At 41.6% G+C, this 25,786-nt stretch overlaps 1 protein-coding gene across 1 annotated transcript in view; it reads left to right on the forward strand.

The window, feature by feature from the left end:
• The first annotated feature begins 429 nt into the window (after window positions 1-429).
• Window positions 430-25,786, forward strand: part of FAM181A (family with sequence similarity 181 member A) — a 30,106-nt gene continuing 4,749 nt past the window's right edge. Inside the window, exons 1-2 of the mRNA XM_073637486.1 lie at window positions 430-593; window positions 7,223-7,364. The gene's annotated coding sequence lies outside the window, so the exon portion shown is untranslated. The remainder of the gene's footprint in view (window positions 594-7,222; window positions 7,365-25,786) is intronic.

A 25,786-nucleotide genomic window follows, 5' to 3' on the forward strand; every position in this document is an offset into this window, starting at 1 on the left:
CATGCTGTTGAACTCTCAGAGTCCCATCGGGGTAGTGAAGGCCGTCTTCTCCCGGTCCTCCTCAGCAACTGCTACTTGCCAGTACCCACTAGTGAGGTCAAGGGTAGAGAAGTAATTTGCAGACTTTAGTGCAGCCAGGAATTCCTCTATACGGGGCAAAGGGTATGCATCTTTATGTGTTATGCGATTTACCTGTCTGTAATCTACACACATTCTCATGCTTCCATCCTTTTTCCTGACCAGGACCAGGGGAGCTGCCAAGGGGCTACAGCCAGGCTCGGTCTGGCCTGGCGGGGCGCCGGGAAATTTCCCGGTGGGCCCCGGGCCCCATGCAGAGGGAACTGAAGAATTAAAAAAAAAAAAAAAAGTGGTCGTGGGCCCTTTAAGGGCGGCCGCACGCACTTTCGCCGACGCGATGCCCAGGACAGTAGCGGGAGGGGCCTGGGAGCAGGAGAGCAGGGGCTGCACTGCAGCGTCACACTCAGCAGACAGGGCCGCACGTCTGCTAAAAGTGACGTCACAGCGCGCCCTGCACTGCAGTCTCCCACATTAGGAGCCTGTCTGTACACTGTATGGGCTGGAGACAAGCCAAGGTACTGTAATATTTGTGTGTTTGTATGGATTTTTATGTATATGCTGCCTGCATGTGTGTGTGTACAGTGTGTGTATATGCCTGTGTGTGTGTGTATATATGCCTGTGTGTGTGTGTACAGTGTGTGTGTATATGCCTGTGTGTGTGTGTACAGTGTGTATATGCCTGTGTGTGTACTGTGTGTGTGTATATGCCTGTGTGTGTGTGTACAGTGTGTGTGTATATGCCTGTGTGTGTGTATATGCCTGTGTGTGTGTACAGTGTGTATATGCCTGTGTGTGTACAGTGTGTGTGTATATGCCTGTGTGTGTATGTACAGTGTGTGTGTATATGCGTGTGTGTATATGCGTGTGTGTGTACAGTGTGTGTGTATATGCCTGTGTGTGTGTGTACAGTGTGTGTGTATATGCCTGTGTGTGTGTACAGTGTGTGTGTGTGTACTGTGTGTGTGTATATGCCTGTGTGTGTACAGTGTGTATATGCCTGTGTGTGTACAGTGTGTGTGTATATGCCTGTGTGTGTATGTACAGTGTGTGTGTATATGCGTGTGTGTGTACAGTGTGTGTGTATATGCCTGTGTGTGTGTGTGTGTACAGTGTGTGTGTATATGCCTGTGTGTGTGTACAGTGTGTGTGTGTGTGTATATGCCTGCGTATGTACAGTGTGTGTATATGCCTGTGTGTGTGTACAGTGTGTATGTGTTTGTGTGTGTACTGTGTGTGTGTGTACAGTGTGTGTATATGCCTGTGTGTACAGTGTGTGTATATGTCTGTGTGTGTACAGTGTGTATATGCCTGTGTGTACAGTGTGTATATGCCTGTGTGTGTACAGTGTGTATATGCCTGTGTGTACAGTGTGTATATGCCTGTGTGTGTACAGTGTGTGTATATGCCTGTGTGTGTAGTGTGTGTATATGCCTGTGTGTACAGTGTGTGTATATGCCTGTGTGTGTGTACAGTGTGTGTGTGTGTACTGTGTGTGTATATGCCTGTGTGTGTGTACAGTGTGTATGTGTGTGTGTGTGTACTGTGTGTGTGTATATGCCTGTGTGTGTACAGTGTGTGTATATGCCTGTGTGTGTGTATATGCCTGTGTGTGTGTATATGCCTGTGTGTGTGTACAGTGTGTATATGCCTGTGTGTGTGTACAGTGTGTATATGCCTGTGTGTGTACAGTGTGTGTATATGCCTGTGTGTGTGTACAGTGTGTATATGCCTGTGTGTGTACAGTGTGTGTATATGCCTGTGTGTGTACTGTGTGTGTATATGCCTGTGTGTGTGTACAGTGTGTATGTGTGTGTGTGTACTGTGTGTGTGTATATGCCTGTGTGTGTACAGTGTGTGTATATGCCTGTGTGTGTATATGCCTGTGTGTGTGTACAGTGTGTATATGCCTGTGTGTATATGCCTGTGTGTACAGTGTGTGTATATGCCTGTGTGTGTATATGCCTGTGTGTGTACAGTGTGTGTATATGCCTGTGTGTGTGTATATGCCTGTGTGTGTGTACAGTGTGTATGTGTGTGTGTGTGTACTGTGTGTGTATATGCCTGTTTGTGTGTACAGTGTGTGTATATGCCTGTGTGTGTGTGTACAGTGTGTGTATATGCCTGTGTGTGTATATGCCTGTGTGTGTACAGTGTGTGTATATGCCTGTGTGTGTGTACAGTGTGTATGTGTGTGTGTGTGTACTGTGTGTGTATATGCCTGTTTGTGTGTACAGTGTGTGTATATGCCTGTGTGTGTGTACAGTGTGTGTATATGCCTGTGTGTGTATATGCCTGTGTGTGTACAGTGTGTGTATATGCCTGTGTGTGTGTACAGTGTGTGTGTGTGTGTGTACTGTGTGTGTGTATATGCCTGTGTGTACAGTGTGTATATGCCTGTGTGTGTACAGTGTGTGTATATGCCTGTGTGTGTACAGTGTGTGTATATGCCTGTGTGTGTGTACAGTGTGTGTATATGCCTGTGTGTGTATATGCCTGTGTGTGTACAGTGTGTGTATATGCCTGTGTGTGTGTACAGTGTGTGTGTGTGTGTGTACTGTGTGTGTGTATATGCCTGTGTGTACAGTGTGTATATGCCTGTGTGTACAGTGTGTGTATATGCCTGTGTGTGTGTATATGCCTGTGTGTGTGTGTACTGTGTGTGTGTATATGCCTGTGTGTGTACAGTGTGTGTATATGCCTGTGTGTGTATATGCCTGTGTGTGTACAGTGTGTGTATATGCCTGTGTGTGTACAGTGTGTGTATATGCCTGTGTGTGTATATGCCTGTGTGTGTACAGTGTGTGTATATGCCTGTGTGTGTATATGCCTGTGTGTGTACAGTGTGTGTATATGCCTGTGTGTGTATATGCCTGTGTGTGTACAGTGTGTGTATATGCCTGTGTGTGTACAGTGTGTGTATATGCCTGTGTGTGTAGTGTGTGTATATGCCTGTGTGTACAGTGTGTGTATATGCCTGTGTGTGTATATGCCTGTGTGTGTACAGCGTGTATGTGTGTGTGTGTGTACTGTGTGTGTGTATATGCCTGTGTGTACAGTGTGTGTATATGCCTGTGTGTGTATATGCCTGTGTGTGTGTACAGTGTGTATATGCCTGTGTGTGTACAGTGTGTGTATATGCCTGTGTGTGTATATGCCTGTGTGTGTATATGCCTGTGTGTGTACAGTGTGTGTATATGCCTGTGTGTGTACAGTGTGTGTATATGCCTGTGTGTGTGTACAGTGTGTGTATATGCCTGTGTGTGTACAGTGTGTGTATATGCCTGTGTGTGTGTGTATATGCCTGTATGTGTGTACTGTGTGTGTATATGCCTGTGTGTGTATATGCCTGTGTGTGTGTATATGCCTGTGTGTGTGTACAGTGTGTGTACTGTGTGTGTGTGTGTACAGTGTGTGTATATGCCTGTGTGTGTGTATATGCCTGTGTGTGTGTACAGTGTGTATGTGTGTGTGTGTACTGTGTGTGTATATGCCTGTGTGTGTACAGTGTGTATATGCCTGTGTGTGTGTGTACTGTGTGTGTGTGTACAGTGTGTGTATATGCCTGTGTGTGTACAGTGTGTGTATATGCCTGTGTGTGTATATGCCTGTGTGTGTACAGTGTGTGTATATGCCTGTGTGTGTACAGTGTGTGTATATGCCTGTGTATGTGTATATGCCTGTGTGTGTGTACAGTGTGTATGTGTGTGTGTGTGTACTGTGTGTGTATATGCCTGTGTGTGTGTACAGTGTGTATGTGTGTGTGTGTGTACTGTGTGTGTATATGCCTGTGTGTGTACAGTGTGTGTATATGCCTGTGTGTGTACAGTGTGTATATGCCTGTGTGTGTACAGTGTGTATATGCCTATGTGTGTACAGTGTGTGTATATGCCTGTGTGTACTGTGTGTGTGTATATGCCTGTGTGTGTGTACAGTGTGTATGTGTGTGTGTGTACTGTGTGTGTGTATATGCCTGTGTGTGTGTACAGTGTGTATGTGTGTGTGTGTGTACTGTGTGTGTGTATATGCCTGTGTGTGTACAGTGTGTGTATATGCCTGTGTGTGTGTATATGCCTGTGTGTGTGTACAGTGTGTATATGCCTGTGTGTGTACAGTGTGTGTATATGCCTGTGTGTGTACAGTGTGTGTATATGCCTGTGTGTACAGTGTGTGTATATGCCTGTGTGTGTACAGTGTGTATGTGTGTGTGTACTGTGTGTGTGTATATGCCTGTGTGTGTGTACAGTGTGTATGTGTGTGTGTACTGTGTGTGTGTATATGCCTGTGTGTGTGTACAGTGTGTATGTGTGTGTGTACTGTGTGTGTGTGTGTACAGTGTGTGTATATGCCTGTGTGTGTGTATATGCCTGTGTGTGTGTACAGTGTGTGTGTGTGTGTGTACTGTGTGTGTGTGTACAGTGTGTGTATATGCCTGTGTGTACAGTATATGTCTGTGTGTGTACAGTGTGTATATGCCTGTGTGTGTATATGCCTGTGTGTGTACAGTGTGTGTGTATATGCCTGTGTGTGTATGTGCGTGTGTGTGTACAGTGTGTGTGTATATGCCTGTGTGTGTGTGTATATGCCTGTGTGTGTGTGTGTGTGTACAGTGTGTGTGTATATGCCTGTGTGTGTGTACAGTGTGTGTGTGTGTATATGCCTGCGTGTGTACAGTGTGTGTATATGCCTGTGTGTGTGTACAGTGTGTGTGTGTATATGCCTGCGTGTGTACAGTGTGTGTATATGCCTGTGTGTGTATATGCCTGTGTGTGTGTACAGTGTGTATATGCCTGTGTGTACAGTGTGTGTATATGTCTGTGTGTGTACAGTGTGTATATGCCTGTGTGTGTACAGTGTGTATATGCCTGTGTGTGTACAGTGTGTGTATATGCCTGTGTGTGTACAGTGTTTGTGTATATGCCTGTGTGTGTGTATATGCCTGTGTGTGTATATGCCTGTGTGTGTGTGTGTACAGTGTGTGTATATGCCTGTGTGTGTGTATATGCCTGTGTGTGTGTATATGCCTGTGTGTGTGTACAGTGTGTATGTGTGTGTGTACAGTGTGTGTGTATATGCCTGTGTGTGTGTACAGTGTGTATGTGTGTGTGTGTGTACAGTGTGTGTATATGCCTGTGTGTGTACAGTGTGTGTATATGCCTGTGTGTGTACAGTGTGTGTATATGCCTGTGTGTGTGTATATGCCTGTGTGTGTGTACAGTGTGTATGTGTGTGTGTGTACTGTGTGTGTGTGTACAGTGTGTGTATATGCCTGTGTGTGTGTATATGCCTGTGTGTGTGTACAGTGTGTATGTGTGTGTGTGTGTGTACTGTGTGTGTGTGTGTACAGTGTGTATGTGTGTGTGTACAGTGTGTATGTGTGTGTGTGTACAGTGTGTGTATATGCCTGTGTGTGTGTATATGCCTGTGTGTGTACAGTGTGTGTATATGCGTGTGTGTGTGTGTGTGTGTGTGTATATGCCGGTGTGTGTCCATTGTGTATGCCTGTGTGTGTCCATTGTGTATGCCTGTGTGTTTATGTGTCTTCACACGTGTGTGTGTGCTTCCCTGCGTGTCTGCATTTTTGTGTGTGATTGTCTGAGTGTGTCTGTGCATTTCTGTGTGTGCTTGCCTGTGTGTGTACGTGTCCCCATTTCTGTGTGTATGTGTATCTGCGTGTGTATATTAGGGCTCTTTCACATATCCTGATATTTACGGGACTGGAGATATCCGTGTCCACCTGTGTGTCATCCGTGTGACACGTACTGGCGCTTGGGAATCAGTATACAGTTAGCGCTGTTCCCAAGAGCCGGGTGCTGAGCGCTGCCCTCATCATAGATCCCTGCAGGCGCTGTGATCAGCAGCAGCGGGGTCAATGATGAGAGTAGTAGTCTACTCCCACCGTGTCCGTGTTCAACTGTAAAAATAAGAATAAAATAAAAAAATCCTTATACTCACCTCTGCTAAGTGTCACCTGCTGTAATCCGTGCGAGCGCTCACGCCGAGGAGAATGACTTCTGCAGCGAGCTTGCTCCAGAGCTGCGCTTACTGAATGACAGGGCACCGCTTGTTGAGCGCAGCTCCGGAGCCCACTCGCTGCAGGAGACATTCTCCTCGGCGTGAGCGCTCGCACGGATTACAGTGGGTGACACTTAGTAGAGGTTAGTATAAGGTTTTTTTTAATTTATACTTTTTACAGTTGGACACAGCGGGTATAGACTATTACTCTCATCATTGACCCTGGGGTGCTGATCGCAGCGCCTGCAGGGATCTATGATGAGGGCAGCGCTCAGCGCTCTTCCCAAGCACCGGGTGCTAACTGTCATCAGTATGCGGGACTTTTTGCGGTCTGGACAGCAGGTAAAAAACAGACATGTCAGCGTGTTTTGCCCACGGACACCACATGGTCTGTGGAAAGTGGAAACACACTGACATGTGCACATACACATTCATGTGAATGGGTCTACGTGTGTCAGTGTCTCTGGTACGTGTGGAAACGGTCACCGCATGTACTGACGTGTGAAAGAGCCCTTAGTATGTGTCCGTGTGCGCTTTTGTGTGTGTAAGCGCGCTTCTGCATGTCTGTGTGCTCTTCCGAAGATTTATTATATTTGGAGAGAGATGGGAGAGAAATTTTAGGAGACAGAATGGGGAGATGTGTGAAGAAACAGTATGGTGAACTAGGGGAGGGGTGGGAATGGGTGCGGGAACAGAATGGGGAAGGGGGATGTATGAGGAAACAGTATGGAGAGTAGGGGAATAGTGTGAGGAGACAGTATGGCGGGAGAAAAGTGTGAGGTGACACAGCACAGAGACTAGGTAGTGTGGGGGAAGGTATAGAGATGCGGCAGTATGGGGGGAACAGTGTGAGGGCACAGCAAGGAGGGAACAGTGTGCTGAGGAGGGGGAGTGTGATGAAGGGGCACAGTATAGAGACTGGGCAGTATAGGGGGGACACAGTGTGAGAGGACAATGTGAAGAGGGGGCCCAGTATGGTAAGGAGAGGACAGTGTGGAGAGCAGGTACCATAAGAGGGAAACAGTGTATGTCATTTTTTTGTGCAGGGAGCATTGTAAGAGTTAGGTTTATTCAGGGGCTCAGTGTAGATATTTTTATTCAGGAGCATTATAATGACACTGCTATCTTTAAGGGCATCGTGTCGGGATGTGCTGCAGAAGACCAGAGAAGATGGAAGTCTGCAGAGACGAGCTGTGGATGAGAAAAGTCATCATGGAGACTGGACAAGAGGAAGAAAAGAAAGAGAACGACTCTAATCAGAGAAGCCGTCTCAGGTAAGATACCTGGATGTAAATGTTCATTTGTGATCCTGCCTGTGTCTCATCAGTACTGTGGTTCCTGTATGGTCCGCAGTCTGATGATGACTGATAACAACTCCCAGTATCTCTATTGTTAGTTACATACTGGGAGTTGTAGGTTTATGTGATACAAAGATATATGGGGCTGACCTGACATTACAAATGATGGTGGTTCAGATGATGTTTCCATGTACTGATGAGTTTGTGCGCGTCTGCGTGTGTGTGCGCGTCTGCGTGTTTGTGCGCTTCTGTGTGTTTGTGCGCGTCTACGTATCTGGAATAATATGTATTTTGTAAGATGCGTGTATGTAAGAGTCCATTGTGGTGTGTAATAACATTCATATGCTTGAGGCACCTTTACTAAATCTATTAGGACTCACTCACATGTGTTAGGGAATTCTATTTGTCTTTCCACATTTAGGAACAGACAAGTGAAATTTGCTAACCTTGTCATAACCATAGGGTTGTACTTGTATGCAGGGGGTTCAGGAGCTGAGCCTGCTCCATACCAGGCAGATGTCGGCTGTGTTACATAGCCGGCGTCTGCCTGTGACAGCAGTGATCAGAGCTCGCCTTGATTGCTGCTGTTTTGAGTATTTAAGTGCCCTTGTCAATCACTGACAGCAGCATTTAGCTAACCGGTGCATGCAGTCACCTGCTCCCTTCTGCCCCCTGTGACGCAGTTGCAGGTTGCTGATGGGTTGCCAGTAGTGCTGAGTGAGCGTGGTCGGACAAGATGTTATCCCAGCATGCTCGGGTGTTATCCAGGTATCTTGTAGTGCTCTGCTAATATGCTCGAGTCCCTGCGGTAACATGTTTTGCGGTGGTAGACAGAAGCAACATATGCAGGGATTACCTAACAAACAGGCAATTCCTGCATGTGTTGCGTCTGTCTACCGCTGCAAAACATGCTACCCTGGGGGCTCGAGCATAGTAGCAGAGCACTACAAGATACCTGGATAACACCTGAGCATGCTGGGATCACACCTTATCTGACCATTCTCGCTCAGCACTAGTTACCAGGTGCTGCTGCCATGTTAGTCGTTCAATGAAGCTCAGCCTGAGGTTGGGCTCCATGGAAGTGTCACAATCCAGGTGCCGGACGTTATTGCAGCACGCTCACTTTGTAGTTCGCAGTGACTGTAATGTCTCCCTCCTTGCACCGATCCTATGACAGGAAGCGAGTGGCGGCAGGGAGAATAAAACGTAATTTTCTCCGTGTAGCCAACGCTTTTCCATTAAGCCGTCTAACCAGGCTTTAAACCCTATTTACCTGCAGATTACCCCTATATCTGCAGATAAATAGCGTTTTTCAAGGTGACACATTACCATTAAAGGGACTCTGGCAGTACGGAATGACTGTTCGAACAAAGTCCTGCCGCTTGGTGCTCCACAGCGCGGCCAATCATGTAACTATAGTACATTATAGAAAAGCATAACAAGTAATAAAACCGTTTATGGTGGGCTGCAGTGTGGGCCCCTAGAGTCAGTTCCCATGGTGGGCCCTAGGCACCCCAGTCCGACCCTGGCTACAGCTATCTCTTATTACCCCTGCCTTCTTCATGTCATGCAACATCTCCTTCGCCTTCTGGTAGTGTGCTGGTGGAATTGGCCTGTAACGTTCTTTGATGGGTGGATGGTCACCTATGGGTATATGGTGTTGTACCCCTTTAATCCTTCCAAAATCAAGTGGGTGTTTGCTGAATACCTGTTCGTATTCCTGGACCACCCTGTATATCCCTTGTTTTTGATGGACAGGAGTGGCGTCAGTCCCAACATGGAGCTGTTGACACCAATCCTCCACCTGGGTTTCTGAGTCATTGTCCTCCACTGTATCTGGTGGGGTCAAGGATTCCACTGTGTGTATGGCATCATCATTCACGGTGTACAGCCTGGCAACAGTGGCGTATCTTGGTAATTTAACTTCCTTCTCCCCACAATTTAGGAGACGTACGTGTACCCTCCCATTGCGTACATCAACTACCCCTCTAGCAGTTAGGAGTGTAGGTCTGTGCTCTGAGCTAATGGGCTCCACTACCGCCTGGTAGTCCTCTGTCCTGGTTTGGCAGTGTCAGCCTCTGTTGGAGCAAAAATAACACTTCTCCCAAACAGTTACCGACAATATTTGTACCAAGTATCATGTACAAGTCTGTATCAGTATGGTTAGTTTCCACTACAATCAGTCCCTTGTCCTTTAGCTCCACTCTCCCCACCTTCACTGTCATATCCTTAACCCCTACTAGGATAAGAGGAAGGCCGTTAGAGGCATACACAGAGAGGTTCGGGGCTGGTGGCCGGAGTTCATCTACGGACCAGTACCTTTTGTAGAGGACATCAGGTATGATGGTTACCTGAGATCCAGTGTCCAGCAGGGCAGGTGTCGCTATGCCATCCAGCACGATGGACAGGAAAGGTCTTCCTCCCACGAACCGATGGTACCAGCTTGATGGGCCTGCTTGATTTACTCCTGGGTGTCGGCCCTCGGCCCCAGGGTTTGCTCGTTTAAAGGGCAGTTCCGCGCTGTGTGGCCTGCCTTCTGGCAGCGGTAGCAGATAAACTCTCCTGGAGGGTGACGTTGGTCGTTGGTCCTCCCACGAGGTGGCGTTGTCCTCTGCCGGGGTGGCGTTGTCCTCCTACGGGATGGCGTTGTCCTCCTTCTTCTTCTCATCCAGGGGACATCCTCAGGGCTGTCGGCGAGTAGTATCCTTCCTTCCGGATCGGGCTCCTCCTGTAGCTGCAGGGTGCTCAGGACAGTGGCTAGGGTTTTACTTAATTGGTGCACTTCAGAGCGTAGGCTGTCCAGCTCGCTAGGAAGCACTGTTTGCATCTTTGTTTCCGCCGTTAATGAAGGAGCAGTGGGTGCTGCAGGCACTGGGGGGGGGGGTGGATAGCAGTATCTGTTGTTTCCAGGGGCTGCAGCCCCTTTATAGCCATGTCCTTAAGGGTGTCAAAGGTGGCATCTGGATGGTCTAAGGCCCACCACCGTACAGTTCTGCTCTCCTCCTGGGACCTCAACCCCTGGATGAACTGTTCCGTCAGCATTTTATTTTCACTTTGTATGCTGGCTGGACTAACCTGTTTCAGGGTCCGCAGGGCTTCCTGTAAGCCCAGGCGTAGTCCCGGATACTGTCCTCAGGTTTTTGGGTACAGTGGTAGAACCTCATCCGGAGATCTGTCTCAGTGCGGTTTTCAAACACAGTTTGCAGTCTCTTAAAGATGATGGATACTGATTCCTGGTCTGCGGCTGGCCAGGTTTCAACTTCCCGCTCTGCGGCACCAGTCAATTGTCCCAGCACAACAGCAGCTCTCTGTTTACCAGTCAGAGAATACATGTCTAGCACACCGCATATTTTTCTCTTGAATCCGGACAGGGTGTCTGGTTTGCCATTATACTGGGGAAGCCATTTCGCTCCAGGGTTATACGGCAGGGCCATGGGTATCAACGTTGTCACGACCCCTGTTGGTGGAGCGGCCGCTCCGGCCTGTGCAGCGCCAGGTGCAGGTTGGGCATCTGGAGCGTTAACCGGTGCTCCGGCGGCTTGCTGGTCGTCGGCCATGGTTGCGCCCCCCTAGTGAACCGAAGCCTACCTTCTTCACTTTCTTTATCAGGTAGGCCGCAGCTCCACGGGCGACAGTCTTCTTCCAGGACCTTGCGTCACTCGCATCTGATATCAGAGCGTCCTCTGGACTCCTTCCAGTACCTAACGCTTCCTGGTTCGACGTCAGGGGCGGGGCGTGTCCTCGGCTTCGCGCGCTTCCAGTGGTTACTCCTGTTCGATTCCCGCGGTTACACCCCTCTTCTTCCCGCGCGGCGACAGGAAGATGGCGGACAATGGCGGGAAATCTCGGGAATGGCGGGAAAACTTCACCACAGTGAGTACTACAGTCTCTTAAGGTGCACAGTACCCGGTGGCAACGGGCACGGAATCCTGTTCGTGGGCTGTGGGGTACTCGGCAGTGGGGGATATCATGGTAGCTGGCCCGGTCCGTGACCCAGGGCGGTCAGTAAAAGCGGGAATAGTTTATAGGGGATTTGGGAAAGTGTTTATGATGCCACCTGTGGATTGCGGCTAAAGGGTGCCGCCGCTGTGGAGCAGTCCTCTGGAGCTGGTGTTACGGCAGCAGGGATGGTGTGGCTCTCCACAGGTAGAGCTAGCTCCAGGGCAGCGTGGGGTGCAATGGACGGTGGTGCAGGGGAGAGACAGCAGGACGGTCCCGGGGGAAAGACGGACACTCACACGGGGGTAAGCTTCAGTACCTTTACTGGTGATGATGCAGGCACGGTCCAGGGTACTCCGGACGAAGGGCGCACTTTTGGACTCTCTCCAGTGAGCGGGTATAGGGCCTCCTGATCCGTGGCTTTCCTCGCTAAGCTTCTGACCTGCCTGGAGCTAGGCCTAGCTTGGTTACTGTTTCTCTTTGCACCTGCTGACCTGGTGGTAGGGCCTTCTCTTGGAGATCACTCTCCCTGGACGCTGGGGCCTCCGTGACTCCTAGCCCTGGTACTGTAATCAGCGTTTGGTGAACCTGGGACCTGTAGTCCTCCAGGGGTTCCGGTGGTTCCTACTTGGTGTAAAGGGTCCCTGTAGGCGCGGACCCGGTGTCCGGTATATATATCGGGGTGAGCCTGGTATGCTTCTTGGCCCCCTCGCTAATTCTTCCTTCTCCTCTCACCTTCGGCCACTCAGGGCCCTCACTAGGCCTTCACACGTGCTGTAGGCCTCTGCTCGCCTAAGCACAGCAGCCAGCTTGCTGCCTCTTCGCTGCTCTCTGAGCGTCAGCACGCTCTCAGACTCTCTCTGTCTGATTTCTCACAGAACTAATCTGACTCCAACTGAGTTGCCTGGCTCCACCCTCCCTATATATATCTCTAACGGGCTCCCTCTGCTGGTCTGAGGTGGTAGGGTGGAGGTGTGTGAATGTAGTGAGGGCCTCTTGTGGAGAAGTCCATCCATGCACCCTTCTGGGTTCTGTGGCACCAATGCGCAGCAGGGCACGACAACCGGTTTGGCAGTGGGTAAGTAATGGTGTGGGGTGGAATTTCTTTGCAGGGCCGCACAGCCCTCCATGTGCTCGCCAGTGGTAGCCTGACTGCCATTAGGTACCGAGATGAGATCCTCAGACCCCTTGTGAGACCATATGCTGGTGCGGTTGGCCCTCGGTTCCTCCTAATGCAGGACAATGCCAGACCTCATGTGGCTGGAGTGTGTCAGCAGTTCCTGCAAGATGAAGGCATTGAAGCTATGGACTGGCCCGCCCGTTCCCCAGACCTGAATCCGATTGAGCACATCTGGGACATCATGTCTCGCTCCATCCACCAACGTCACGTTGCACCACAGACTGTCCAGGAGTTGGCGGATGCTTTAGTCCAGGTCTGTGAGGAGATCCCACAGACCATCCGCAACCTCATCAGGAGCATGCCCAAGCGTTGTAGGGAGGTCATACAGGCACGTGGAGGCCACACACAATACTGAGCCTCATCAGGAGCATGCCCAGGCGTTGTAGGGAGGTCATACAGGCACGTGGAGGCCACACACAATACTCAGCCTCATCAGGATTATGTCGAGGCGTTGTAGGGAGGTCATACAGGCACGTGGAGGCCACACACAATACTCAGCCTCATCAGGAGCATGCCCAGGCGTTGTAGGGAGGTCATACAGGCACGTGGAGGCCACACACAATACTGAGCCTCATCAGGAGCATGCCCAGGCGTTGTAGGGAGGTCATACAGGCACGTGGAGGCCACACACAATACTCAGCCTCATCAGGAGCATGCCCAGGCGTTGTAGGGAGGCAATACAGGCACGTGGAGGCCACACACAATACTCAGCCTCATCAGGAGCATGCCCAGGCATTGTAGGGAGGTCATACAGGCACGTGGAGGCCACACACAATACTCAGCCTCATCAGGAGCATGCCCGGGCGTTGTAGGGAGGTCATACAGGCACGTGGAGGCCACACACAATACTCAGCCTCATCAGGAGCATGCCCAGGGGTTGTAGGGAGGTCATACAGGCACGTGGAGGCCACACACAATACTCAGCCTCATCAGGAGCATGCCCGGGCGTTGTAGGGAGGTCATACAGGCACGTGGAGGCCACACACAATACTGAGCCTCATTTTGACTTGTTTTAAGGACATTACATCAAAGTTGGATCAGCCTGTAGTGTGTTTTTCCACTTTAATTGGGAATGACTCCAAATCCAGGCCTCCATTTGTTAATAAATTTGATTTCCATTGATTACTTTTGTGTGATTTTGTTGTCAGCACATTCAGCTTTGTACAGAACAAAGTATTCAATGAGAAGATTTCATTCATTCCGATCTAGGATGTGTTATTGGAGTGTTCCTTTTATTTCTTTGAGCAGTATACATAGGTGCAGTATTATAGTAGTTATATTCTTGTACATAGGGGGCAGTATTATAGTAGTTATATTCTTGTATATAGGAGCAGTATTATAGTAGTTATATTCTTGTACATAGGGGCAGTATTATAGTAGTTATATTCTTGTACATAGGGGCAGTATTATAGTAGTTATATTCTTGTACATAGGGGCAGTATTATAGTAGTTATATTCTTGTACATAGGGGCAGTATTATAGTAGTTATATTCTTGTACATAGGGGGCAGTATTATAGTAGTTATATTCTTGAACATAGGAGCAGTATTATAGTAGTTATATTCTTGTACATAGGAGCAGTATTATAGTAGTTATATTCTTGTACATAGGGGCAGTATTATAGTAGTTATATTCTTGCACATAGGGGGCAGTATTATAGTAGTTATATTCTTGTACATAGGGGCAGTATTATAGTAGTTATATTCTTGTACATAGGGGCAGTATTATAGTAGTTATATTCTTGCACATAGGGGGCAGTATTATAGTAGTTATATTCTTGTACATAGGAGCAGTATTATAGTAGTTATATTCTTGTACATAGGGGGCAGTATTATAGTAGTTATATTCTTGTACATAGGGGCAGTATTATAGTAGTTATATTCTTGTACATAGAGGGCAGTATTATAGTAGTTATATTCTTGTACATAGGAGCAGTATTATAGTAGTTATATTCCTGTACATAGGAGGCAGTATTATAGTAGTTATATTCTTGTACATAGGAGCAGTATTATAGTAGTTATATTCTTGTACATAGGGGACAGTATTATAGTAGTTATATTCTTGTGCATAGGGGGCAGTATTATAGTAGTTATATTCTTGTACATAGGGGGCAGTATTATAGTAGTTATATTCTTGTACATAGGAGCAGTATTATAGTAGTTATATTCTTGTACATAGGGGACAGTATTATACTTGTTATATTCTTGTACATAGGGGACAGTATTATAGTAGTTATATTCTTGTACATAGGGGGCAGTATTATAGTAGTTATATTCTTGTACATAGAGGGCAGTATTATAGTAGTTATATTCTTGTACATAGGAGCAGTATTATAGTAGTTATATTCTTGTACATGGGGACAGTATTATAGTAGTTATATTCTAGTACATAGGGGACAGTATTATACTTGTTATATTCTTGTACATAGGGGACAGTATTATAGTAGTTATATTCTTGTACATAGGGAGCAGTATAATAGTAGTTATATTCTTGTACATAGGAGCAGTATTATAGTAGTTATATTATTGTACATGGGGACAGTATTATAGTAGTTATATTCTTGTACATAGGGGACAGTATTATACTTGTTATATTTTTGTACATGGGGACAGTATTATAGTAGTTATATTCTTGTACATAGAGGGCAGTATTATAGTAGTTATATTCTTGTACATAGGAGGCAGTATTATAGTAGTTATATTCTTGTATATAGGAGCAGTATTATAGTAGTTATATTCTTGTACATAGGAGCAGTATTATAGTAGTTATATTCTTGTACATAGGAGCAGTATTATAGTAGTTATATTCTTGTACATAGGGAGCAGTATTATAGTAGTTATATTCTTGTACATAGGTGCAGTATTATAGTAGTTATATTCTTGTACATAGGGGGCAGTATTATAGTAGTTATATTCTTGTACATAGGGGCAGTATTATAGTAGTTATATTCTTTGACATAAAGGTAGTGTTATAGTAGTTATATTCTTGTGCATAGGAGCAGTATTATATTAGTTATATTCTTGTACATAGAGGAAGTATTATAGTAGTTATATTCTTGTACATAGGGAGCAGTATTATAGTAGTAATATTCTTGTACATAGGAGGCAGTATTATAGTAGTTATATTCTTGTATATAGGAGCAGTATTATAGTAGTTATATTCTTGTACATAGGAGCAGTATTATAGTAGTTATATTCTTGTACATAGGAGCAGTATTATAGTAGTTATATTCTTGTACATAGGAGCAGTATTATAGTAGTTATATTCTTGTACATAGGGAGCAGTATTATAGTAGTTATATTCTTGTACATAGGTGCAGTATTATAGTAGTTATATTCTTGTACATAGGGGGCAGTATTATAGTAGTTATATTCTTGTACATAGGGGCAGTATTATAGTAGTTATATTCTTTGACATAGAGGTAGTGTTATAGTAGTTATATTCTTGTACATAGGAGCAGTATTATAGTACTTATATTCTTGTGCATAGGAGCAGTATTATAGTAGATATATTCTTGTACATAGGGGGCAGTATTATAGTAGTTATATTCTTGTACATAGGGAGCAGTATTATAGTAGTTATATTCTTGTACATAGGTGCAGTATTATAGTAGTTATATTCTTGTACATAGGGGGCAGTATTATAGTAGTTATATTCTTGTACATAGGGGGCAGTATTATAGTAGTTATATTCTTGTACATAGGGGCAGTATTATAGTAGTTATATTCTTTGACATAGAGGTAGTGTTATAGTAGTTATATTCTTGTACATAGGAGCAGTATTATAGTAGTTATATTCTTGTACATAGGGGCAGTATTATATTAGTTATATTCTTGTACATAGAGGAAGTATTATAGTAGTTATATTCTTGTACATAGGAGCAGTATTATAGTAGTTATATTCTTGTACATGGGGACAGTATTATAGTAGTTATATTCTTGTACATAGGGGACAGTATTATACTTGTTATATTCTTGTACATAGGGGACAGTATTATAGTAGTTATATTCTTGTACATAGGAGCAGTATTATAGTAGTTATATTCTTGTACATAGGGAGCAGTATTATAGTGATTATATTCTTGTACATAGGAGGCAGTATTATAGTAGTTATATTCTTGTATATAGGAGCAGTATTATAGTAGTTATATTCTTGTACATAGGAGCAGTATTATAGTAGTTATATTCTTGTACATAGGAGCAGTATTATAGTAGTTATATTCTTGTACATAGGGAGCAGTATTATAGTAGTTATATTCTTGTACATAGGGGGCAGTATTATAGTAGTTATATTCTTGTACATAGGGGGCAGTATTATAGTAGTTATATTCTTGTACATAGGGGCAGTATTATAGTAGTTATATTCTTTGACATAGAGGTAGTGTTATAGTAGTTATATTCTTGTACATAGGAGCAGTATTATAGTAGTTATATTCTTGTGCATAGGAGCAGTATTATATTAGTTATATTCTTGTACATAGAGGAAGTATTATAGTAGTTATATTCTTGTACATAGGGAGCAGTATTATAGTAGTTATATTCTTGTACATAGGAGACAGTATTATAGTAGTTATATTCTTGTATATAGGAGCAGTATTATAGTAGTTATATTCTTGTACATAGGAGCAGTATTATAGTAGTTATATTCTTGTACATAGGAGCAGTATTATAGTAGTTATATTCTTGTACATAGGGAGCAGTATTATAGTAGTTATATTCTTGTACATAGGTGCAGTATTATAGTAGTTATATTCTTGTACATAGGGGGCAGTATTATAGTAGTTATATTCTTGTACATAGGGGCAGTATTATAGTAGTTATATTCTTTGACATAGAGGTAGTGTTATAGTAGTTATATTCTTGTACATAGGAGCAGTATTATAGTAGTTATATTCTTGTGCATAGGACCAGTATTATAGTAGATATATTCTTGTACATAGGGGGCAGTATTATAGTAGTTATATTCTTGTACATAGGGAGCAGTATTATAGTAGTTATATTCTTGTACATAGGTGCAGTATTATAGTAGTTATATTCTTGTACATAGGGGGCAGTATTATAGTAGTTATATTCTTTGACATAGAGGTAGTGTTATAGTAGTTATATTCTTGTACATAGGAGCAGTATTATAGTAGTTATATTCTTGTCCATAGGGGCAGTATTATATTAGTTATATTCTTGTACATAGAGGAAGTATTATAGTAGTTATATTCTTGTACATAGGGGGCAGTATTATAGTAGTTATATTCTTGTACATAGGAGCAGTATTATAGTAGTTATATTCTTGTGCATAGGAGCAGTATTATAGTAGATATATTCTTGTACATAGGGGGCAGTATTATAGTAGTTATATTCTTGTACATAGGGAGCAGTATTATAGTAGTTATATTCTTGTACATAGGTGCAGTATTATAGTAGTTATATTCTTGTACATAGGGGGCAGTATTATAGTAGTTATATTCTTGTACATAGGGGGCAGTATTATAGTAGTTATATTCTTGTACATAGGGGCTGTATTATAGTAGTTATATTCTTTGACATAGAGGTAGTGTTATAGTAGTTATATTCTTGTACATAGGAGCAGTATTATAGTAGTTATATTCTTGTACATAGGGGCAGTATTATATTAGTTATATTCTTGTACATAGAGGAAGTATTATAGTAGTTATATTCTTGTACATAGGAGCAGTATTATAGTAGTTATATTCTTGTACATAGGGAGCAGTATTATAGTAGTTATATTCTTGTACATAGGGGGCAGTATTATAGTAGTTATATTCTTGTACATAGGGGCAGTATTATAGTAGTTATATTCTTTGACATAGAGGTAGTGTTATAGTAGTTATATTCTTGTACATAGGAGCAGTATTATAGTAGTTATATTCTTGTGCATAGGAGCAGTATTATAGTAGTTATATTCTTGTACATAGGGGGCAGTATTATAGTAGTTATATTCTTGTACATAGGGAGCAGTATAATAGTTATATTCTTGTACATAGGAGCAGTATTATAGTAGTTATATTATTGTACATGGGGACAGTATTATAGTAGTTATATTCTTGTACATAGGGGACAGTATTATACTTGTTATATTCTTGTACATAGGGGACAGTATTATAGTAGTTATATTCTTGTACATAGGAGCAGTATTATAGTAGTTATATTCTTGTACATAGGGAGCAGTATTATAGTAGTTATATTCTTGTACATAGGAGCAGTATTATAGTAGTTATATTCTTGTACATAGGGAGCAGTATTATAGTAGTTATATTCTTGTACATAGGGGGCAGTATTATAGTAGTTATATTCTTGTACATAGGGGGCAGTATTATAGTAGTTATATTCTTGTACATAGGGGCAGTATTATAGTAGTTATATTCTTTGACATAGAGGTAGTGTTATAGTAGTTATATTCTTGTACATACGAGCAGTATTATAGTAGTTATATTCTTGTGCATAGGAGCAGTATTATATTAGTTATATTCTTGTACATAGAGGAAGTATTATAGTAGTTATATTCTTGTACATAGGGAGCAGTATTATAGTAGTTATATTCTTGTACATAGGGAGCAGTATTATAGTAGTTATATTCTTGTACATAGGAGGCAGTATTATAGTAGTTATATTCTTGTATATAGGAGCAGTATTATAGTAGTTATATTCTTGTACATAGGAGCAGTATTATAGTAGTTATATTCTTGTACATAGGAGCAGTATTATAGTAGTTATATTCTTGTACATAGGGAGCAGTATTATAGTAGTTATATTCTTGTACATAGGTGCAGTATTATAGTAGTTATATTCTTGTACATAGGGGGCAGTATTATAGTAGTTATATTCTTGTACATAGGGGCAGTATTATAGTAGTTATATTCTTTGACATAGAGGTAGTGTTATAGTAGTTATATTCTTGTACATAGGAGCAGTATTATAGTAGTTATATTCTTGTGCATAGGACCAGTATTATAGTAGATATATTCTTGTACATAGGGGGCAGTATTATAGTAGTTATATTCTTGTACATAGGGAGCAGTATTATAGTAGTTATATTCTTGTACATAGGTGCAGTATTATAGTAGTTATATTCTTGTACATAGGGGGCAGTATTATAGTAGTTATATTCTTTGACATAGAGGTAGTGTTATAGTAGTTATATTCTTGTACACAGGAGCAGTATTATAGTAGTTATATTCTTGTCCATAGGGGCAGTATTATATTAGTTATATTCTTGTACATAGAGGAAGTATTATAGTAGTTATATTCTTGTACATAGGGGGCAGTATTATAGTAGTTATATTCTTGTACATAGGAGCAGTATTATAGTAGTTATATTCTTGTGCATAGGAGCAGTATTATAGTAGATATATTCTTGTACATAGGGGGCAGTATTATAGTAGTTATATTCTTGTACATAGGGAGCAGTATTATAGTAGTGATATTCTTGTACATAGGTGCAGTATTATAGTAGTTATATTCTTGTACATAGGGGGCAGTATTATAGTAGTTATATTCTTGTACATAGGGGGCAGTATTATAGTAGTTATATTCTTGTACATAGGGGCTGTATTATAGTAGTTATATTCTTTGACATAGAGGTAGTGTTATAGTAGTTATATTCTTGTACATAGGAGCAGTATTATAGTAGTTATATTCTTGTACATAGGGGCAGTATTATATTAGTTATATTCTTGTACATAGAGGAAGTATTATAGTAGTTATATTCTTGTACATAGGAGCAGTATTATAGTAGTTATATTCTTGTACATAGGGAGCAGTATTATAGTAGTTATATTCTTGTACATAGGGGGCAGTATTATAGTAGTTATATTCTTGTACATAGGGGCAGTATTATAGTAGTTATATTCTTTGACATAGAGGTAGTGTTATAGTAGTTATATTCTTGTACATAGGAGCAGTATTATAGTAGTTATATTCTTGTGCATAGGAGCAGTATTATAGTAGTTATATTCTTGTACATAGGGGGCAGTATTATAGTAGTTATATTCTTGTACATAGGGAGCAGTATAATAGTAGTTATATTCTTGTACATAGGAGCAGTATTATAGTAGTTATATTATTGTACATGGGGACAGTATTATAGTAGTTATATTCTTGTACATAGGGGACAGTATTATACTTGTTATATTCTTGTACATAGGGGACAGTATTATAGTAGTTATATTCTTGTACATAGGAGCAGTATTATAGTAGTTATATTCTTGTACATAGGGAGCAGTATTATAGTGATTATATTCTTGTACATAGGAGGCAGTATTATAGTAGTTATATTCTTGTATATAGGAGCAGTATTATAGTAGTTATATTCTTGTACATAGGAGCAGTATTATAGTAGTTATATTCTTGTACATAGGAGCAGTATTATAGTAGTTATATTCTTGTACATAGGGAGCAGTATTATAGTAGTTATATTCTTGTACATAGGTGCAGTATTATAGTAGTTATATTCTTGTACATAGGGGGCAGTATTATAGTAGTTATATTCTTGTACATAGGGGCAGTATTATAGTAGTTATATTCTTTGACATAGAGGTAGTGTTATAGTAGTTATATTCTTGTACATAGGAGCAGTATTATAGTAGTTATATTCTTGTGCATAGGAGCAGTATTATATTAGTTATATTCTTGTACATAGAGGAAGTATTATAGTAGTTATATTCTTGTACATAGGGAGCAGTATTATAGTAGTTATATTCTTGTACATAGGAGGCAGTATTATAGTAGTTATATTCTTGTATATAGGAGCAGTATTATAGTAGTTATATTCTTGTACATAGGAGCAGTATTATAGTAGTTATATTCTTGTACATAGTAGCAGTATTATAGTAGTTATATTCTTGTACATAGGGAGCAGTATTATAGTAGTTATATTCTTGTACATAGGTGCAGTATTATAGTAGTTATATTCTTGTACATAGGGGACAGTATTATAGTAGTTATATTCTTGTACATAGGGGCAGTATTATAGTAGTTATATTCTTTGACATAGAGGTAGTGTTATAGTAGTTATATTCTTGTACATAGGAGCAGTATTATAGTAGTTATATTCTTGTGCATAGGAGCAGTATTATAGTAGATATATTCTTGTACATAGGGGGCAGTATTATAGTAGTTATATTCTTGTACATAGGGAGCAGTATTATAGTAGTTATATTCTTGTACATAGGTGCAGTATTATAGTAGTTATATTCTTGTACATAGGGGGCAGTATTATAGTAGTTATATTCTTTGACATAGAGGTAGTGTTATAGTAGTTATATTCTTGTACATAGGAGCAGTATTATAGTAGTTATATTCTTGTACATAGGGGCAGTATTATATTAGTTATATTCTTGTACATAGAGGAAGTATTATAGTAGTTATATTCTTGTACATAGGGGGCAGTATTATAGTAGTTATATTCTTGTACATAGGAGCAGTATTATAGTAGTTATATTCTTGTGCATAGGGGGCAGTATTATAGTAGTTATATTCTTGTACATAGGTGCAGTATTATAGTAGTTATATTCTTGTACATAGGGGGCAGTATTATAGTAGTTATATTCTTTGACATAGAGGTAGTGTTATAGTAGTTATATTCTTGTACATAGGAGCAGTATTATAGTAGTTATATTCTTGTACATAGGGGCAGTATTATATTAGTTATATTCTTGTACATAGAGGAAGTATTATAGTAGTTATATTCTTGTACATAGGGGGCAGTATTATAGTAGTTATATTCTTGTACATAGGAGCAGTATTATAGTAGTTATATTCTTGTACATAGGGGGCAGTATTATAGTAGTTATATTCTTGTACATAGGAGCAGTATTATAGTAGTTATATTCTTGTACATAGGGGCAGTATTATAGTAGTTATATTCTTGTATATAGCGAGCAGTATTATAGTAGTTATATTCTTGTACATAGAGGCAGTATTATATTAGTTATATTCTTGTACATAGAGGAAGTATTATAGTAGTTATATTCTTGTACATAGGGGGCAGTATTATAGTAGTTCTATTCTTGTACATAGGAGCAGTATTATAGTAGTTATATTCTTGTACATAGGGAGCAGTATTATAGTAGTTATATTCTTGTACATAGGGGCAGTATTATAGTAGTTATATTCTTGTACATAGGAGCAGTATTACAGTAGTTATATTCTTGTACATAGGGGGCAGTATTATAGTAGTTATATTCTTGTACATAGGGAGCAGTATTATAGTAGTTATATTCTTGTACATAGAGGAAGTATTATAGTAGTTATATTCTTGTACATAGGGGCAGTATTATAGTAGTTATATTCTTGTACATAGGGGGCAGTATTATAGTAGTTATATTCTTGTACATAGGGAGCAGTATTATAGTAGTTATATTCTTGTACATAGGGAGCAGTATTATAGTAGTTATATTCTTGTACATAGAGGAAGTATTATAGTAGTTATATTCTTGTACATAGGGGCAGTATTATAGTAGTTATATTCTTGTACATAGGGGGCAGTATTATAGTAGTTCTATTCTTGTACATAGGAGCAGTATTATAGTAGTTATATTCTTGTATATAGGGGCAGTATTATAGTAGTTATATTCTTGTACATAGGAGCAGTATTATAGTAGTTATATTCTTGTACATAGGGAGCAGTATTATAGTAGTTATATTCTTGTATATAGGGGCAGTATTATAGTAGTTATATTCTTGTACATAGGAGCAGTATTATAGTAGTTCTATTCTTGTACATAGGGGGCAGTATTATAGTAGTTCTATTCTTGTACATAGGAGCAGTATTATAGTAGTTATATTCTTGTACATAGGGAGCAGTATTATAGTAGTTATATTCTTGTATATAGGGGCAGTATTATAGTAGTTATATTCTTGTACATAGGAGCAGTATTATAGTAGTTATATTCTTGTAGATAGAGGAAGTATTATAGTAGTTATATTCTTGTACATAGAAGCAGTATTATAGTGGTTATATTCTTGTACATAGGGGCAGTATTATAGTAGTTATATTCTTGTACTTAGGGGCAGTATTGTAGTAGTTATATTCTTGTACATAGGGGGCAGTATTATAGTAGTTATATTCTTGTACATAGGAGCAGTATTATAGTAGTTATATTCTTGTACATAGGAGCAGTATTATAGTAGTTATATTCTTGTACATAGGGGGAAGTATTATAGTAGTTATATTCTTGTACATAGGGGGCAGTATTATATTAGTTATATTCTTGTACATAGGGGGCAGTATTATAGCAGTTATATTCTTGTACATAGGGGGCAGTATTATAGTAGTTATGTTATGGACAGTATAGGTTATTACAGTGAATACGGAGATGATTTCTGTGTGTGTGGATTAGTTTCTGGGATTGCTATCTATAGCTAAGCTTCTGATGTGTATAACTACAGTGCGGTATATTCCATGTGTCCGGTCTTTGCTATATGGAGCTCTGGTGCCATCTTCTGCTATATTAGAGGTGTGGCATTCATTACAAAGTACATTTAGGGCACCCATAAACTTATGTTTGCACTTTGGTATAGTGGGGAAGATAGATTAGGTTGGCGGTATAAATGTCTGCAATTCTCACTATATGTACTGTTATAAGCTGCTCCCAAGCGCTGGGCCGGGTCTGACCTGTAGTGGCCCTTTATGCAGATTATTGCCCCCCCTTGACATGTTTAGAGACTGCAGAACATTGCTCTCTACCATTGTATAGGTTTTGAAGGTTTCCATCGTCTGCCATTGCTGTGTTCTTTGGATTGTAAGCTCTTGTGCACTCTCCGCTCCTGGACTGATGTGCTGCATCCTATAGATGGCAGATTATTCAAATGTGACTTGCTATGGTCAAAGCTTTGTGTTCAGGGTCCCAGCATGTGAGCGGGTAAGGAAGCAGCGGCGTTATTGTGTGGCCGGCCAGCTATAGACTGACAATCAGCACACAAGGCAGCGCAGCCGGGAATTGTTAGCTTCCCTCTATGTGGCTGACACTCTCCATTCAGCGAGCGGATTCTGCCATCTGTGTGAATGGTGCCTATCGTCCCGCAAATACCCATCTCCTGCGCTCCCATCTCCCGGCTCCTGACAACTTCCCAGGCTTCACCAGGGCCAGACACTGGGAATGTCGCGCTCTTAACCAGTTGTCTACTGGACTAGGAATCATAAACTTAATATTTCCAGATGGTGTATCTAAGCCTGTTATGCGTGTTACTGTCTACCGAGCCGGAGTATCTCAGCCTGTCATGTAATACTGTTGGCTGAGCCAATGACTCCAAGGCTATCCTGTGTGATACTTTCTGCTGGGCTGCTGTATCTAATCCCATCCTGTATGGTATACCGTCTGCTGAGCCATGTATCTAATCCTATTCTGTGTGATACTGACTGCTGAAGTGCGTATCTAATCCTATGATGTGAGGTCATACGATTTCATTGATCATAGTACTACTTCCCCCATCATGTAATGCCGCAGTATTTCCTAATCCGTTGGATGATGTTAGGTTATGTGGACACAGGTTTTTGAGCAGTGGATCCTCTCCGAATCTCATAAGCTTAGCGTCTCCGCACAGTTTCTGCTCCAAAAACTCAGTAAAAAGACGCCGTGTGCACAGAGCCTTACAATGTGTTTCTGTCATACAGAGATTTCTGGACATTTCCAGAACTTCAGGATGTCTGATCCCAGGAAGAAACCTCTGCTGATGCCATTGCCCCATAGACTCATAGGAGAAGGCGGTGGTGGGTTTTGTGAATTGTCCCATTCACATTTCCATTAGAAAGAAATGCAGAAAAGCAAGAAATCACCGAGTGACAAATATGGCAGATCTGAGAGAGATATATATCTTGTATGTCTACACTTCCTTCCTCCTCTGATACATTGTATCTTGTACGTCTACACTTCCTTCCTCCTCTGATACATTGTATCTTGTACGTCTACACTTCCTTCCTCCTCTGATACATTGTATCTTGTACGTCTACACTTCCTTCCTCCTCTGATACATTGTATCTTGTACGTCTACACTTCCTTCCTCCTCTGATACATTGTATCTTCTTTCTAGCTTCTGGCTTCTTCCATACATTTTTCTGTCCATTCTTTTGAGGCAGATACTGATCATTTCTTTTGCTTTCCATGGATATTTCCTTTCTCTAACGGGCGGTAATTTGCTTCTATGAATTGGGATTTGTCAGTCACTGATCTCTGACACAATTTTTGTTTGCATAAAAAAATCAAAAGGCCAAGTAGATATTTGTCCTGGTGTTTCGACTTCCCACCTCCACGTTCCATCCCCCAACCC

Source organism: Phyllobates terribilis, unplaced genomic scaffold (genome assembly GCF_046119375.1).
Source record: "Phyllobates terribilis strain yellow unplaced genomic scaffold, ASM4611937v1 Scaffold_7__3_contigs__length_470593459, whole genome shotgun sequence".
Lineage (NCBI taxonomy): Eukaryota > Metazoa > Chordata > Amphibia > Anura > Dendrobatidae > Phyllobates > Phyllobates terribilis.